The sequence below is a fragment of the Chelonia mydas genome, chromosome 1 (genome assembly GCF_015237465.2).
Source record: "Chelonia mydas isolate rCheMyd1 chromosome 1, rCheMyd1.pri.v2, whole genome shotgun sequence".
NCBI classification, from domain to species: Eukaryota; Metazoa; Chordata; order Testudines; family Cheloniidae; genus Chelonia; species Chelonia mydas.
The window spans coordinates 192,662,456-192,681,543 of NC_057849.1; the positions used below are offsets into that span (position 1 = coordinate 192,662,456).

Consider the following 19,088-nt stretch of genomic DNA (forward strand, 5'->3'; position numbering starts at 1 on the left):
CAGCCTACGTCCAGCCAATTTCCGTAAATGGGGAAAAAAAAAAAAAAAAAAAAAAGTGGTGTGAATTTTGTGAAGCTAAAGGAAACCGCACAGCTACCACACAGGCAAAAAGTACGATACAGGCATCTTGATACAGTTATACAAATACAAATCAAAGTCATCATTAATGGGCAATATGCAAAATGGGAATATCCAATATTATTCCCTCGAGGAAAGTGTCCTTAGTCAGATCTTTAGCTGGTCTAAATCAACATGGCTACATTGATTAATAGTAGGTGAGGATTTGGCCCTCACTATGTCAGAGACATATTTACTTTTTCTAGTTTGTTTTGATACAATAAACAACTAGAGAAGGCAATATTTAGCAGCAAGATATGTCTTTTTTTCCAGCTTCTACATACCTGATGCTGATTATAGTTCTACCTCATTAATTAGTAAAAGGCAGCTTGATCCTAAAATAAAACACACGTATTTGGTATATTGGGTAGATAGCTTGTAGCAGGAAACGGAAGAAAAGGAACAAGAATACCATGCACTCACATACGGCTTTCCATCTGAGCATCTAAAAAGTACTTAAGAGATTTATTGCATTAATATTTGTAAACAGGCATATGAGGTAGGTAAGTATTACCTTCTGGTTATAGATGGGAAAACTGAGGAAGCAGAGAGGTGTGAAGTGGCTTGCTCAGGATTAGAGAGCCACATAGGTTGCTGTACTATCAGCCAAGTCACTAAGGAACTAGTATCAAAGGGGGCTCTGGTCTTTGACTTCTCATCCTTTCCTAAAATAGCATAGATATATTTGCAGAAAAGGGGCCTGATCCAAACGCCACTGAAATCAATTGGAGTCTTTCCATTTATTTTTGTGGGCTTTGGATCAGGCCCAAAATGAGCACCCAGCTGCCACAATGAAGAAGCCTACCAAACAGTTTTTTGGGGAAGCTATTGTAGCAACCTGCAAGGAACTTGGAAGAAGGGGCACAGCTTGCAAGAGGGAAGACTTTGGAGGAGGCACCAGAAAGCCAGTCTGCATGCATATGGCTAGAATGCTGGTTGAAGTTGCAACATCTCTGTAAATGGCTCTCAGTTTAGTATTACAAGCACAGAGCCTTTGCATGTTATTATCCAGCATATGGTACATGAAAGATTTATCATCCTGTCAGGCAGGCTGCTGATGAGCCAGGGAATCTGTAAGCCCTGGGATCCTGGCTCAATGGCAGCTTGCTAGGCAGGTTGTCTAGGAGCCAAGGAGATGGGGGCAGTGACATAATGAAGTCAGAGCATGCTGAAATGGCATTCTAGCTCCACTCCACCACTGTGCCACACACAGCATAGGGGTAGAGTTAGAAAGCAGCATGAGGGTGGGGTTAGGGGGGCCATGCTGGCAGGGAGACATAGCAGTTGAGAACTACACCACTGGTTGGGCGGTGGAACATGTCTATTTCAATAAATCAGCATTTTCTAATGAAAAAACATTCTGTCCGAAAATGTTGTCGAGCTGGTCAGAAATTCCCATTGCTTCAGTAGTGCAGGACTACGCCCTGTTTCTTCTGTTCAGAATTTTGCTTATGCATTCCCTTATTTCTTAACGGAACGTGCTTTTATTCCTTACATTGCTAACCAGATATAAATAGTTTCTATTCATAGAGGAAGCTGCAGAGAAAGGATAAGAAAGATCTGAATTCCCCATATTTTTTCTCAATTCACTTACACATACCCACCCATCCCTTTGATCATTTTCATGGGGTTATATAAATACAGTTTAGAAGGATTAAAGTAACAGTTTATGTTTATTTCCCCCCCCCAATATATTATGGATACTTCAACAATCTTCCGAATTTTATTTTAGATTGCTGGGAATAAATGGAACAAAACCAACCATTATATCTCAATAAAAGTTCAGAGGGACCAGTTTGAATGAAATCATTGAACCAGGTTTCACATCATGACAATAGCACATAATACAATTCCACATCTTGATTTCCAGAAGGTCAGTATTTCAGGTAACTTCACGTTGGAGTTCTGCTTCAAAAAGTGACCCAAGTGATTGTATGGGATTCCATGTTTATGGACTACCAATGACTCCAGATATAATGTGCTCAGTTTACAGGATTGTCATTTTAATGTGATCCTTTTACTTCTAAACTCAGCCTGGGATCTGAGATTCAAGCTTGGTTCTTTTTATCTTAGATACGATTACCAGGCAGAAAGGTCATGTCTTCAGTGACACCAGTATAATCCCATTGTCTTCAGTGTTTCAGACAGGCATAATTTACTGGAATTTGGTAAATAATTCCATGAATGGAACAGAATCCAACTCATTCTCTCTTAGCAGTGGTGGCTCTGCAGGCACAGTTGCCAACTTTCACGTGGTAAATAAGCACCCCGACTTTCACAATAAGCGAAAAATCAAACTAATCCCATTTCAAAACAAGACCAAAACAAGCCAATCCCTAAGAACCCCAACACTCTATGTGACTAGATTCCCCCCAGCATGCAGTCTGGGACTGTGGTGGGCCCATTGTGCACCCCTGACTCTCCCCCCTCCTTGTCCCTGCTTGCTGGGAGCTGATCAAAAAAGCAAGCAACAAGCTACAAGCCATAAACTAGCCAACAAGCAACTCACAAGCCAATTAAGCCAAAAACAAGCCCAATTTCTGCATTCCTCCCCCCAGCCCCGGGTTTGGCATGTCTGTGTGCAGGGCTAATAAGAGTAAATATCTGTCAACGTGTATTTGCTACTAAACTGTGCTGACCTCACCAATTATATGCAAATTCTGATACCCATTGGTGTAAATCAGGAGTAACTCCATAGAGATTCAGCGGCATAAGTGAGAAGAGAATCAGGTCCCAAGAGAAGATTTATCGAGTAAAAAGGTGTCATTCTCGCTTTTCAGATGATGAATCTACACTCATTATTTTATTGCCTTTCATTTATAGTAGATCAATAATTTCTCTAAGAAATAATCCCACTTAAGAATGAATGAACTTCTAAGGGGCTGAGTCACTTATAGCAATTTGAGCTATGCTGTTTGTTTTGCTCCTTAATACACAAAGAAATCGTAACAGTAGGTGGCAATGAAACAATTCTTTTATGTTATGACTGTTGCATTCATATGGCCCAGATTCAGCAAAGCACTTAAAAGGGTGCTTAACTTTAAGCATTTGAATATCCCCATCGACACACACGTACGAGCTTTGCTGAATCAAAGCCTTAGAAGGGAATACTTTTCAATTAGAATGCACCATTCGACCTCCACAGAACTTTATATCACTGTACTGCCGGTAGGTTCTGAGTCATTTAAATGGAAGGGGCTTTTTTATCCTAATCTCTTGGGTTGAAAATAAGGAGATCAAAGTGCCAATGTTTGTTTGTTTTTACTGAACGTACCACAGTGAGGAGAGTTCCCCGTCCAGTACCAAATACAGTGCAAACTGCACTAAGACCTCTATGGGTGGAGAGTGCACATCTACATCACCCGTTCGGGGTTTTAACAGAGGCACCCACAGAGCATTGTTTAATATAGCAGTAATGCCAGTCTTAACTCCATTAATATTGGTTGTATTTATTATCTGAGTGCTGACAGCATGCTGTGCCCTGTACCAAAATGCAGTACAGCCATTGCAAACTTAGGCTATGTCTACACTACCACTTATGTTGGTATAACTTATGTCATTCAGGGGTGTGAATATTCCACCCTCTGAGCGACACAGTTACATTGACATAAGCACTCATGTTGCTATGTCGCTGGGAGAGCTTCTCCTGCTGACAGAGCTTGTGCCACTCGCGGAGGTGGGGTTTTTTATGCCGACAGGAGAGCTCTCTCCCGTTGGCACGGAGCATCTTCACCAGCCACGCTGCACCAGCACAGCTGTGTCGGTACAGCTGCAATGCTGTACATAGAGACATGGCCTTTAGAGATACAGAGCAGGTGAAACTCATTCCTCTAGAGAGGGACACCACAAGAATTAATGTCATACTTTAATGCCACTTATGCCCTCAGTTTAGGGTTAAATTGCTGCATACGACTTGTATTAACCCTCTGCACAGGGGTGAATTTCAAGCAGGAAAAGTGTACAGTCACAAAGATCTGAGTACTCTCCTGTGCTCCTTATTTTATATTTCAACTGGCCATGTTATTTGAATAACTGGCCATACTTACAATTTGAAAACTGGCTATATGTACTGTGTATGCTGTAGATTAAAAAGGGTCCTAATACAAGGCCCCTCATTCAATGGGACTGAGGAGCCTAAGCATGTAAATCACTTTTGAAAGAGGGAATTAGGCCTGATCTCCCCACAGTTTTTGTATAAGTGTGACTATTTTGGTTAGGGGGGCAATTTTGTTACTGATAATTATATCACTTCAGCCCCTACTGTGGATGCAGTTAGACCAGCATAAAGGTGCATTATACCAGTATAACTGAATCCACACTGTGTGGGGGGAGGGAGGGGGTTGTACCTATTCAACTGTACTGGTATAGATAAAGCAGTACAACTTTTGTGTTTTGACAAGCTCTTAGGCTCCCAAGACCCAGATACTCAAAGGAATTTAGGTACCAAACTTGCATTGAAATCAATGGAAGTTAGGTGCCTATACACCTTTCATGATGTGGGCCCTAAATCACTTAGGTACTTTTGGAAATTTTACCATTAGCATTTGCAAATCATTCAGGAACTGCTCCTGGTTTCTGAAAAATAAATATATTTTTCACTAACTGACATCTAGTATATTAACAATTTTTAGTCTAAAGGTTGTTTGCAAACGGTTAAATTCAGATATTCACTATTCATTAGTTGTGCTGTTTAAAGTCACATGGCATTATCTCGGCTCCTTGATTTTCTGATTGAAACATTTTAACATGGAAAATAATGAATAGTGAGTGATGAGTCATCATAAAAGTAACAAAGAGCAAATAAAGAACAGGAAATGCTCTTGTTCACACACAAATAGGAATTTATACAAAAGACAACCATTCCTAAAACATACACGCAAGCAAAATCCGATCAGCAACAAACGTTCACAAATTGTGCATGACGAACCACCACTGAAGAGTGGTTGACTTGAACAAGAATTCAGCGTGTGTGTGAATGTTAGCAAATACTGTACTGCTGTATTCAGCCAGCTTCTCGGCAACAGTGTCATAGAACTCAAGGGAAAAATGGCTCGGGTGTTGGAGGTCTGTGGTAGTAGAGTCTCATGCAAGTTTTAAAAGGTGGTATTACAAAAGTACAATATGGGGCTAGCAAACAGGTGATGTCACAAGAATGAAAGTAACATCTACGGCCTATTTCCAGGCATTTACAATTACAAAGCACAATTCTACCCTGGCATAGAACAACCTCATACCAGACTTGTGCAAAAAATGCAGTATCAGCCTTTTCAGTATCATCTAGTCATTATTATGAATGATGTTATCTGAACATCTTTAAACATTTGAACATCTTTAAAAGGGGTAGTCAGCAGCTCTTACTTATCCATGGTGATATATATTTCAACAAGCATCCTAAAGCCTAAGCTGTAAAGAAGTCTGAAGGATGCACATACAGTATAACTTTTAAACAAGTTTTGCCAGTCAGGAATATGGATGACGCCAACTTCATTTGTACCTACACACCCCATTAATATTCTGTTAGCAACACAGTTGCCAACAGTGCCTTATTACATGGCATGTCCCTTATTTTTTCTCATCTCTGTACAAGATTGGGAGTTGCTGAAAAGCAGCAAGAAATACCCTTAGTGAACGTAGGTGAGTACTGCTTATTGTTAATAAATAATATCTGGAGGAGGGGTGGGGTGGGGGTGCTAAGAAAACAGTCCCTTGTTTTTGAAATATAATGTTGGCAACCCTAGTTAGTAACCATGGCAGCTAGCAGTGTTTTTCCCTTGGCAGAGAAACTGACACATGGTTGTCATTCAGTAACCCATCTGGCACACTGTTGTTTTGCAAGGGAGGTAGCAATCTCTAACCATGCCTGATATTTAGCCAGTGGACCCTTCTGTGGATCACAGAGTTCATTGCCCCAGGTGCTGGCCATGTCCTTCAGACACTCTGCCCCATGTTGAAGAAGTGTGGGTTAGCTGCCTAGAATTTCTGAGAATGCGATGACACATGCAAGATCAGGCACCCGGATATGGGCAATTACTCACACATATTGTGACAAAGATACCATATGGACAACTCCACTGTGTTTGTTCTGAGTCAGAGGAGAACATGGTGATCTGGTTACAAAAAAATATGGTTAGTGCTTGTAGCCTAAGTGATGAAGCTCTTGTGACTGCAGCAGAGAAGGTTGTAAGGACCCTATCACAGAATCATAGAACTGGAAGGGACCTTGAGAGGTCATCTATTCCAGTCCCTTAGCACTCATGGCAGGACTAAGTATTACCTAGACCATCCCTGACAGGTGTTTGTCCAACCTGCCCTTAAAAATATCCAATGATGGAGATTCCACAATCTCCCTAGGCAATTTATTCCAGTGCTTAACCACCCTGACAGTTAGGAAGTTTTTGCTAATGTCCAACCTAAACCTCCCTTGCTGCAGTTTAAGCCCGTTGCTTCTTGTCCTATCCTCAGAGGTTAAGAAAAACAATTTTTCTTCCTCCTCCTTGTAACAACCTTTTACGTACTTGAAAACTGTTATGTCCCCTCTCAGTCTTCTCTTTTCCAGACTTAACAAACCCATTTTTCCCCACTCTTCCTTCCTAGGTCATGTTTTCTAGACCTTTAATCATTTTTGTTGTTCTTCTCTGGACTCTCTCCAATTTGTCCACATCTTTCCTGAAATGTGGTGCCCAGTTCTGGGCACTGTACTCCAGTCGAGGCTTAATCAGCATGGAGTAGAGTGGAAGAATTACTTCATGTGTCTTTCTTACAACACTCCTGCTAATACATGCCAGAATGTTCGCTTTTTTTTTTTTTTTTTTGCAACAGTGTTACACTGTTGACCCATATTTAGCTTGTGGTCCCTCAGACCCCTTTCCGCAGTACTCCTTCCTAGGCAGTCATTTCCCATTTTCTATATGTGCAACTGTTTGTTCCTTTCCAAGTGGAGTGTCATAAAGGGAAGGGTAAACCCCTTTAAAATCCCTCCTGGCCAGAGGAAAAATCCTCTCACCTGTAAAGGGTTAAGAAGCTAAAGGTAACCTCGCTGGCACCTGACCAAAATGACCAATGAGGAGACAAGATACTTTCAAAAGCTGGGAGGAGGGAGAAAAACAAAGGGTCTGTGTCTGTCTGTATGATGTTTTTGCCAGGGACAGAACAGGAATGGAGTCTTAGAACTTAGTAAGTAATCTAGCTAGGTATGTGTTAGATTATGATTTCTTTAAATGGCTGAGAAAGTAGCTGTACTGAATAGAATGAATATTCCTGTCTGTGTGTCCTTTTTTGTAACTTAAGGTTTTGCCTACAGGGATTCTCTATGTTTTGAATCTAATTACCCTGTAAGGTATTCACCATCCTGATTTTACAGAGGTGATTCTCTTTTTACTTCTATTCAAAGTCTTCTTGTAAGGAAACTGAATGCTTTTTCATTGTTCTAAGATCCAAGGGTTTGGGTCTGTGGTCACCTATGCAAATTGGTGAGGATTTTTACCAAACCTTCCCCAGGAAGTGGAGTGCAAGGGTTGGGAGGATTTTGGGGGGAAAAGATGTGTCCAAACTCCGTTTTTTCAGGAACCCAGATAAAGTTTGGTGGTGGCAGTGGAAATCCAAGGGCAAAAGAGTAAAATTAATTTGTACCTTGGGGAAGTTTTAACCTAAGCTGGTAAAAGTAAGCTTAGGAGGTTTTCATGCAGGTCCCCACATCTATACCCTAGAGTTCAGAGTGGGGAAGGAACCTTGACATGGAGTACTTTGCATTTGTCCTTATTGAATTTCATCCTATTTACTTCAGACCATTTCTCCAATTTGTCCAGATCATTTTGAATTTTAATCCTATCCTCCAAAACACTTGCAACCCTTCCCAGCTTGGTATCATCCACAAACTTTATAAGCGTACGCTGTATGCCATTATCTAAATCACTGATGAAGATATTGAACAGAACTGGACCCAGAATGGATCCCACTCGTTATGCCCTTCCAGCATGACTGTGAATCACTGATAACTACTCTCTGGGAATGGTTTTCCAACCAGTTTTGCACCCACCTTAAAGTAGCTCCATCTAGGTTGCATTTCCCTACTTTGTTTATGAGAAGGTCATGCGAGACATCACCTGACCCTCCTTATTTGCACCCCCTCAGGCTGGGAAGCAGCTAATTAAATATGACACAGATGTGGCTGGTCCCATTTCCCTTTAAGAAGTCCAGTCACCCTGTGCCAGACCCCCATTGCAAGAAATACTAGCTTTATTTCATTGCCATGTGTTTTCTTAATCCAACGAACTGCACACAATACATGGATCTCACAGAACAAGATTTGTCTCAAGCACCTTTTTCAATAGGCCACCCGATTGTTACACTATGAAAGAATATACCATTTTAGCAAGAAGAAAACTTAGGAGTAAATGTAACAGGTACTTACCAGCTGGAAAGAGTAGAAGATGCAGCAAAAAGAAAGCAGCTACTAAGTAGCCATTTGAGGTCTGTAACTGTTTGTCTCCGTCAAATTTAAAGGGCCACCCCAAAAAGGCATTCTGGGAGAAAAGTTCATACAAAAGGGCAATCCTGCATTGAGGAAAACAGAAGGCCAATGTGAGTGCCACATCTGTGTTTACACTTTTAAGAAGTTTCATCACAAAAGTCTGCCAGGATAATAAGCAAAAAATTATAGGGCCTGCTCCTGTGAAGTGTTGAGGGTGGTGCATATGGAGGAGCTATAGCATAATCTAAGAATACTGAGCTGTAATAATTTTATAAATAGTGTGAGAAACCTGGTCAGTGAGGTAAAGTTACTATACAGTTATACTGTGTTATGAGACTTTCTTGTATGAATATATAGGGGCTTAATAAGGGGCTTGCAGAAAAACAAGTAGGAAAGCAACACAATGGCTTTAGATAAGACAAACACTTGAGAGGCAATTACAAGGCGGTGGCTGAGCTTTTAGCAGTGAATATGCTACTTCCAGGCTCCAGTCCAAACATACACAGCTGTTTTGGCATGGCTGGGAGCCTAGAGATCAAATGGACACTGAATGGTTAAGAGGATTCTCTGGAAAGAAGTGGGGAATGAGTGATGAATGAGCTGTTTGAGGAACTGAGATGAAACAGAGACAAATCCTGTAGCAGTATCTGAAGCAGCTGTCTTCCGATCTTTCCTGTCTTCCAGGAAACGGTCAACTTTAAGCAAAGGCAGGCATGAGTATAGACTATTTATTGTTTAAAGATCTGTTTTTTCTGAAATGCTTTAGTTCTAAATACAGTCCTTTGCTTTAAGAAGGATAACTACTGACTGCATGCTACCTGCCTTAGCTCCTGGAGGGAACTGAATGCAGGTACTGATCAAAACTCAGGCCTACTGGGCATAGGCACCAACTTCCCCTCTGCCCCGTGGGTGCTCAACCCCCATCCCACCCCTGGCCCCACCCCTGCCTGACCCTCACCCTACCCCAATTCCACCACCTTCCCCCAAGTCCCCACCCCTGCCCCGCCTCTTTACCATCTCCTCCGCCGAGCGCGCTGTGTCGCCACTCCTCCCCCTCCCTCCCGGAAAGTCCTAAGCGCCGTCAAACAGCTGTTAGGCAGCAGGCGGGAAGTGCTGGGAGGGGGAGGAGCAGGGACACTGCGCTCGGGGGTGGGGGAGGAGACGGAGGGGATGGGGGGAGCTTGGCTGCCGGTGGGTGTGAAGCACCTGCTAATTTTTCCCCATGGATGCTGCAGCCCTGCAGTACCCACGGAGTTGGCACCTATGCTGCTAGGGTAATCATAGTTAACACCTGGGGCTGCAGCCCAGGACAGAATCTGAAAGTGGGAGAATCATGGGATTTCCACCCCACCCCTCCCCAAGAGAGGTGACAGCTGAGAGATGAAACCTGAGTTGAGGTGTGCTCAGAGGGCAAGTCTACACTGAAATAAAAGACTCGTGGCATGGTAAGGGCTGGCCCATGTCAGCTGACTGGGGCTCAGGCTGCATGGCTAAAAATTGCAGCAAAGACATTTGGGCTCAGACTGGAGCCTGAGCTCTGAAACCCTGAGAGGGGGGTGGTCTCAAATGTGGGCTCCAATCCGAGCCCGAATGCCTACGCTGCAATTTTTAGCGCCATGAACCTGTGTCAATTGACCCAGGTTCTGAGACTCAGTACCACAGGATTTTTACTGTGGTGCAGACGTATCCAAAGAGACCAGGAGGAGTCAGAGGAGCAGTTAGCCCAGTCACTGTAACACTGAGCACTCTTCTTGATTATTACTACAAAAAGCCTGGGGAAATGGCAAAATTCTGTCCTTCGAATGTGACTTTCCAAACTTGTGATTATCATAGAATCATAGGACTGGAAGGGAGCTCAAGAGGTCATCTAGTCCAATCCCCTGCACTCAAGGACGAAGTATTATCTAGACTGTCCCTGACAGGTGTTTGTCTAGCGTGCTCTTAAAAAAAAATCTCCAATGATGGAGATTCCACAACCTCCCTCGGCAATTTAGTCCGGTGCTTAACCACCCTGACTGTCAGGAAGTTTCTCCTGATGTCCAACCTAAACCTCCCTGGCTGCAATTTAAGCCCATTGTTTCTTGTCCTATCCTCAGAGGTTAACAACAACAATTTTTCTCCCTCCTCCTTGTAACAACCTTTTATGTATTTGAAAACTGTTATCATGTCCCCTCTGAGTCTTCTCTTCTCCAGACTAAACAAACCCAATTTTTTCAATCTTCCCTCATAGGTCACGTTTTCTCTAGACCTTTCATCATTTTTGTTGCTCTCCTCTGGACTTTCTCCAAATTTCTCCACATCCAGGACCGGCTCTAGGCACCAGCAAAGCAAGCACGTGCTTGGGGCGGCATTCTGGCCATCCTTTTTTTCCTGGGACAGTTGCGCTCTCGAAGCTGCGCCACTTAGATGAGGCGAGGGCGCCGCACCCCTGGCCGCAGCGGGAAGGGGAAGCCCCAGCCCCAGGATGTTGAGCTGCCAGGGCCCAGCTGCTACCTGGGGAGGAGAGGGCGAGTCCTGCCAGGGAGCCAGGGCTGCACTGCCTCATCTGCGCACTGGTTGCTGCGCTGCCTTGTGCCACTCCTTATGTGGGGGCTTCTCTGCACTGCCAGGCGGGGGAGAGGGGTAAAGCCCCTGCAGGCACTGGGAGAAGGTGACATCACTCCCTCTGTTTCCAGCGCCGCCTGCGAGCCCCAGCCCCACCTGAGCTTGGGGCAGCAAAAAACCTAGAGCCGGCCCTGTCCACATCTTATGTTCACACTGAAACCAGAAACCAATGGAGCATTGATGTTATTCAGGCAACAGTTGGTGGTAAGTAAATGAATCTGATTGTCATTCAGTTCTACCAGTTTTAAGCTGGTGAAGCTCCATTCATTTCCAAGCAGCTGCTCTAATGAAAACTGGAGTAGTGGTGTGGAGAATCACACTCAACATATGTCTCGTGTAAGTGGTTTCTCTGTCCATCTTATTTAAGTCTATGAAAGTTTGCTCTTTTCTTTTTCAGTTGAGGCATGGTTTCCATTAGCTTCTGAATCATAGAGAATGTTTTCAATTTGCATTTCTGAAGGCTGCAGATTTCCATCTCTTACTCTAGAAACGGTTTCAGTGGTTTGCTTTTGTTCCAACTGCCTCTGATTTCCTCTGAAAATAACAAGACCAGCTAGCTCTTATTAGCTGTCACAGGATGTGCGAAATCTTCAAAAGATATAAGCAGTTCATGCTCACAGTCATGTGAAACATGGCCCAATTTCTTGTTAAATCTGTGGAAGCAGTATGTGGAGCCAAATCTAAAGTTCTTGAAAGTTTTCTAGTACTTGGATTTGACATTCCAACTTAGGCTAGGGTAGAGAAAGTCCAGAGGTGCACACTTCAGAGCTGGATCCAGGTCTGGAATTCTCCTGAGGTCACAATAAATGCAACTTCACTTCCAGTATTCATTGCTGGTAGGAATCACATAAACTTGCCTTTCTTAAATATAAAGGATGACTCAGTGATTTATTCCCAGAGGTAGAGGGCCTTGCATCTAAAAACAAAGCTATGGACACAGAAAATTTAAAAAATAAATAAATACGTAAAAAAAGCAGAGCATTTGTCAGGCTTGTTTCAATCTTGGTTTCACTTTTTTCATATATTATAATTACTAATTATTCTTTGGCCCTTTTAATTTGAGAAGGAAACAGAATGGATGTACATCCAGCACCTCACTAATGTTCCTTATCTCACTCACTCTCTTTCACACACACACACACACACACACACCCGCCCACCCACCCACTTCAGTCTTTCTTCTAGTTTTGATTTGAGAGGAGTTCTCACCATGTGAAATTAACTTTGATTTGTAGTTAAGATGAAAGTAAAGGTGAGAGGCATTCAAAACTCATGCTTCCTCCCCCGGCTCCCCCAAAAAATCAGATCTGCCCAGTTCAGGAGGTTTTTAACAAAACCCACAGAAGTTTTGGCTATGTTGCCGATCTGGCACATCCTGGCCAACATGTGGCTTTTTCCTCAGTAGGTGTTCCTAGACATGACCATGGTATAACTAATAATAGGATACTTTGAGGGCTTAGAGGAGGTTTTATGATGAAAGTTTTGCACAGGTCTACTTACAAACCTGCCAGTCAGTGCCCCACATGAGCTGATATCCCCAGGAAACTAAACATTGGCCACCTTAATACACTTAAAACCACCTTCACCAAACAAGGACACTCCACCAGAGAAGTAGATTGCATCCTGGAATGGGCCTCCCACCTACCCCACAAAAAACTTGCTTCAATACAGAAAGAAAAAAAACAAACAAAAAAAACCCCAACCTTCAGTGGCACACCTCCGGTTGTCACCTACCACCCCTCACTGGAATCCATACGGGGTATCATTAAACAATTGCAACCCGCTACTCCCTGGGGACCACACCCTGAAAGGAATCTCTCCCAAACCCCCTTCACACAACCACCCAAGCTCATCATCCGAAGCAAGCTCTTCACAGACCAGGACCCACCAGTTCAAAGCAGCACCAGACCTTGCCATAACAGATGCAAAAACTGTAGTGCTATCTCCACTGCTATGATCATCAATACCTCCCTACACACCTTTCAAGATCCATGGTCCTACACGTGCCTATCACAACATGTGGTGTACACTTCATCCAGTGCACTAAATGCCCCAAACCAGACAATCGCTACACTCTTGACTGAACTCACACAGGAAAATGATTATGTGTGTTAATGACTTATGCTAAACAATCTGTTTCACCTTGTTTTTAGCTGTGATGCTCTGAGTACCTTTCCCAGACCTGAAGAAAAGCTCCGTGTTGCTCAAAAGCGTGCCACTTTCACCAGCAGCAGTCGGTCCAATAAAAGATATTACCTCGCCCATCTTGTCTCTCTAATATCCTGGGACTAACATGGCTACAATAATATTCCAGATTTTGCCAAGGATCTGTGCCACTGTGGACAACTTCTTGGTGGCACTATGTAAGGTGCTCAGCTCTTCTGCCATATGGCATCAAACTGTTTACTGGCAGGCTGGTGTTTGCAGGAGAAGGAAAAGATTAACAGTTGTTTCTGCAGGTAAAGGCAAAGCTTGAAAGAAGTATTGAGAAACATCTGCCAAGTCCCATTAAATTATCTATGCTCCCCAGTGGACAAAGTCATTCTTCAGAAAGAAAATTATTTACATAATATGAGTTGCATATATAAAAAAAGGCTCAAGATCAGTACATCCAATCAGGCTCACAAGCACATTTTTTTTAAAAGATATCTGCCCCCAAAAAAGGATGGGGGGGACAAAAGACCCTCCCTTCAGCTCCCCACCACCCCGTCTGAGGGGATAGATCTTTCATTAAGCCAACATCGCTATCTACCATAAGCCCTTTTCAAAGTACTTTTAAACTGCTAAAATGACAGTAGTTTTATCTGCGCACTGTGTGTTTCAGAAATGTGCTTTAACACTGATGGTGTAAGGCATTCTCAGTCATAGTTCTGGTGTTATTATAGTTAGTGATGAGTGCCCTATGGTACACAGGCAGATTAACTCATGGTTTAGCACATCAGCACAGTTCCAGGAGGAATAATGTAGAGAGAAAAGGCGGAAACACATTGTATTCAGGAAACCTGGGTTCAATTTCTAGCTCTGCCACAGGCTTCCTGTGTGACTTTCGGCAAGTGACTTAATCTCTGATTCAGTTACTCAGCTGCAAAATGAAAGTGACAACTTCTTTACCACCCAAGGGTGTTGCAATGACACTTTCACTGATGTTTGAGGTGATCAGGTACTACAGTAATGGAAGCCATATAATTTGTAGACCCAAAGGATACATCTACACACAGCAATTAGACACCTGCAGTTGGCCTGTGTCATCTGACTCGGGCTTAGGCTGTTTCATTGCTGTAGAGATGTTTGGGCTGAGGCTGGAGCCCGGAATCCAAGGACTCTGTGAGGTGGGGAAGTCTACACAGCAGTAAAGGGCAATAAAACACCTACAGCTGGCCCAAGCCTGGACATCTACACTGCAATATTATAGCCTCACAGCCTGAGCCCAGCAAGCCCGAGTCAGCTGACATGGGCCAGCTAAGAGTGTTTTAGTGTAATGCCGCTTTGCCCGAAGGGTTTGTCTGCACTGCAATGTAAGCCCAGGGTTAGTGTGACTTGAGTCAGCTGACCATGGGTTAGAGACCGCAGGGTATGAGTTTCTACACTGATTGTTAATCCTACATTAAGAATTTTCTAATCTGGACTTGAACCTGAGGCTCTGGCATATACTGCAGCATGCAGATCCAGGTCAAACCAACCATATCTCAGCCTCCCTAGTACTCTCCCAAAATGTGGCCACTCTCACTCTTTGATGATGGTGCACTGTGGGAAAACTTGACCGTCCACTCTGCACATTACAGGAAGTGTGTGCAGCCCGCCAACACAGCCTGCCAAGCAGTATTTTGGTCTGTGCACTCCCAGTTACTGGAGTCAGCAACATGGAGAAGGTGCCTTTTGAAGAACTTCTCTTGCTTGCTCCTTCACTCATGTGTCAGGAAGAAGAAGATCTCCTATGAGATGCTGGTGGACACTTTGGCAGCATTTTCTCACCCCCCAGAGGCACCAGACAGAGCTTATGGTGGTGTAAGGTGAAGAGGAGGAAGAGGACAGACATGGCAGACAAACTCACTGATGCTGTTCATGACACATGGTACGGCCACTGATGCCCCCTGTATAAGCTGGCATTTCTGGAGCAGGGCCACAGGCACAGAGTGCTGGCATCACATAGTCATGCAGACCTGGGATGACCAACCGTAGGTCCAGAACTTTCACATGAAGCAAGCTACATTTCTCGAACTTTGTGAGAAGCTTGCCCCAACCCTCCAACGTACAGATACACAAATGAGGTCACCGTTCCCAGTCCGGAAGCAGGTTGCTATACCCCTCTGGAAGCTGGCTACCCCTGGTTGCTACAAGTCCACTGCCAGCCAGTGGGGTGTTGGAAAGTTGATTGGGGGTAAAATGGTGGCTGAGATTTCTAAGGCAATTGGACGTGAGGGCATAAAAGATATTCCTGAAGTAACTGCTGGCTTTGAGAGAATGGGGTTTCCAAACTGCACCAGGGCCATTGATGGGACTCAGCTGCCCATAGTTTACCCTCCTCAAAGAGCACAGGTCTACATAAATTGCAAAGGGTACTACGCCATTGTTACAGGCCCTTGTTCACCACACAGGTCAATTTATGAATGTCAACGTGGGCTGCACTGGAAAAGTTCACACTGCCAGGGGTTTTCATCAATGGGGAGTCTACATTTACGGACTGACTGGGACACTACTCTCACCAAATGACATTGTCATAAAACGGAGTAACCATCACCACCATTATCCTGAGGGACCCCACATACCCCTTTTGCCTTGGCTTATGAAACCATACCCGGATTTCAGAGGCCCTCGCAAAAGATGGTTTAATTACACTCTCAGCAGGTGTAGAATGGTTGCTGAATGTGCTGTTGGCAAGGCACCATCCAGGCTCACTGGATCAAGCACCTCCATTGGCTCCGTGCTCAACACAGTGCCCAGCACTCACTCAAACTCCTCATAAAACAGGCAGGATGTCAGTGAGTTGTGGTTCTGCTTCCTGCTTTTCCTGTACTCAGTCTTGAGCCACTTAATCTGCTCCCTGCGCTAGTCAGGTAAATTTCCAATGCTGCCAGTCTTCACCGTTTGCTGGTATGAATGCTCATTCCTGGTACTCTTACTGAAGTCCACTGTTTTGCTGGCCTCACACCAGAGAATTACTAAAATCTGGCATGTGACCATGAAGCACGCACTTTGCAAAAGGTTTCTTGTGGTCAGTGTCCATTGCAAACACAGAAGGCTCTCTGATGGTGTCTTTGTACCTTGGCAGTCAGAAGACAAGGGAAGGGTTAAATGCTGATTCACTGAGCAGCTGCATTACACCAATGGGGGTTGCTTCCGTTTTCTTTGGAGTCAACTGCAGATTCTTGGCATAGAGAGGAAAAAGGAAGTTGCCCATTGGATTGTGGGATACTTTTGGTAGACTCCTAGGACTTGATTTGGGAGGGGGCTGCATCTACACTGCAAAACTCAAACCCTGGGTCCCAGCTTAACTCAGGCTTGAACACACAATGCCTGCAGGGTCTTAGGACCCTAGGTCTGAGAGATGTGTGTGTAGACAGAAGAGGGATTTGGGCCTAAACTTGAGTCTGAACCCAGGCTTATATTACAGTATTGACATAGCCTAAGGTTATGTCTGCACTGCAAAAAAGGTTTGCATTAGTTATCCCACTGCAAATAAACCAAACATTTGCTGTCCTGCTGTAAAATCCTAGCAAAGGCAAGGCACTTATCGTTTTTACCATGAGGCAAGATCAGCATTATACCTCCTGCTAGTGGCTGACCTGACCTCGTTTACGTCACAGTAAAAATAAATAAAATAAAATGGGCTCCAGAAAGTCCCTGGTAATCAGGAAATGAAGATAGCTATTGTGTGTGCAAACCATGTTTGGGTTTCCATTCCTTCTACAAAGAGCATGGCTTTTGATTCTGAGCAGAGTGGGAAGGTGAGTTGGAAAAAAAAAAAAAAAATCACACTGTAGGAAAAAAAGATGACATCACAATGTTAAATTGCTGAAAAGCATAGTGGCTTTGAGGTGCTATGAAAAAAGATCTGCCCTGATCGCTCAAAGTCAATTCATTGATACTCAATCATGAGTAAATCCTATCTTTTGTTGACACAGGCCCAGTGAAAGGACAAAGCAAAATTTTGGGGCTGACAGTGTTACCAACTTTTGCAACATTTGAGGGGTTTCTGAAAGCTCTAGGCCCTAGAGTCATGTGAATGCATCAGAATCTCTACTTTCTTTTTAAAAAAATAAATTAAATAACTTTCTATCCCTCCAGGCTGTAGAGAAAAGCCAGAAAACAGGAATGGTAATGATGCAAAAGCCTGAAGACAAGCAAAAACCTTTTAAAAATCTCATGATGTTTTGGTATCTGACTTAGGATTTTTTTGAATACTTGGGGTTGGCAATACTTGGCATCCAAAATGCATCTTGGATGCCCAACCTGTCCCTGCTCCCTCAACAAGAAAATGTGTGTGTGTGGAGGCCACTTCAGCAATGGGGCAGAAGTAGCCTCTGTGGAAAGCTCTGCATCTGCTCCATAGCCTGTGAAGGAAGATTCCTTTCCCCCTTCCCTCTGTGTGTCTGCCTGGTATGTTGCTCAGCCATTTATGCTGAGAAGTGGCACAAGGCTTTGGCTCTTTAGAGAGGACACCAAACAGATTCAGAAATATACCAATATTTCTCTTTTAATGGAGGCATGTGTGGAGGTTTGTGCATAGAACAGCCCTTTACCTGTGCTGTAGTACCCCTAGGCTATGTTTACCATGTTCTCCAGAAAAATTTCCAGAGGGATGCCTTGTATCTTGGAGTTACTACTGGCCTCTGTTGTTCTGAGATTGATCACATGGAAGCATTTTATACAGAGTGCCAGAAAAACTGGAACAGTCTCACCAAAGCCTTCGCCTTGAAACAAAAAAATCAGCTGTAGTTTGGTCACGGCTCACCTTTTTGGATACTTCAGAACTCCTGATGAAATTGGCCTGCATCGAATCCTGTTCTATATCTTCCATGAGACTCGCTACGATGGAATGAAGTTTAGAAATTTGTGAGAACACCAAACAAGTGCCCCGCTCCAGAGTGGATGCCTTGCAATATTCTTGTCAATGAATCAGGTAAAGGGGCGGGGGCTGTGGAAGAGAGAATCAATATTGTTAGCTTCATGCTCATACAATGAGAGGTCTCTCTTTTGATGAGCTTTCCAATTAGGAGTGTAAACTCCTGCTGACTCCTGCAATACTCCTGCAGCAATGTAGTCAAAGGTAAATCAAGTTTACCCACCTCTCATTTGGGGAATATCTACTTTTTATACCACTACATTACTGCTCTCGTGCATATTAACTTAGTGCCCATAAACGTAAGGAGGTGAAAAATAGAGCTTACAACGGGGCCGGGGTGCATCCTCAGCTATGGAATAGCAGCTGCCCCTGCTCCATAATATAACAAAGAAAAATGGAGGCTCATTAAGTAGTGTCATGGGAACCTAGTCAGTTTCTGTTCTCAGGGGTTCCTGTGAACATTTTTCCACTTCAGTTCATGTAAATTCACATCCTCTGGGTTTCACTTAAACCTGTAGGTCAAATCAAAATGTCAAGTGTCAGAGTTTTAATGCTAAACCATACATGTATTCAGATTTGCATGAAAACAGACACAGATGTACTTCAAATGTTCCTGAGCCTTGGGAAAGCTTTTGAAGAGTCTGACCCGAGTTCTGAAGCCTGAAACCAAACAAGAGAACAAAAGCACCCCCTTTGACTAGCCAGGAAGCAAAGGTGAAGGATGAGTGAGTCAGAGGCTTTGAGAAGTGGAATCACAGAAAGACAGGCCAGATTTTCAAGCACTCAGCACCCACACATAAGCCCTGATTTTTTTAAAGAACTCAGCTCCCATTT

The 19,088-nt window shown here is 43.7% G+C and overlaps 1 long non-coding RNA gene across 1 annotated transcript; it reads right to left on the bottom strand.

Moving 5' to 3' along the window:
- Nucleotides 1–387: 387 nt before the first annotated feature.
- LOC122464150 lies at nt 388–18,741 on the bottom strand. The gene is made up of 4 exons (XR_006288070.1): nt 18,580–18,741; nt 18,144–18,326; nt 8,528–8,670; nt 388–452 (listed from the first exon to the last, which is right to left on the bottom strand). It is a non-coding gene; the product is annotated as an uncharacterized LOC122464150 (long non-coding RNA).
- Between the last annotated feature and the right edge of the window lie 347 nt (nt 18,742–19,088).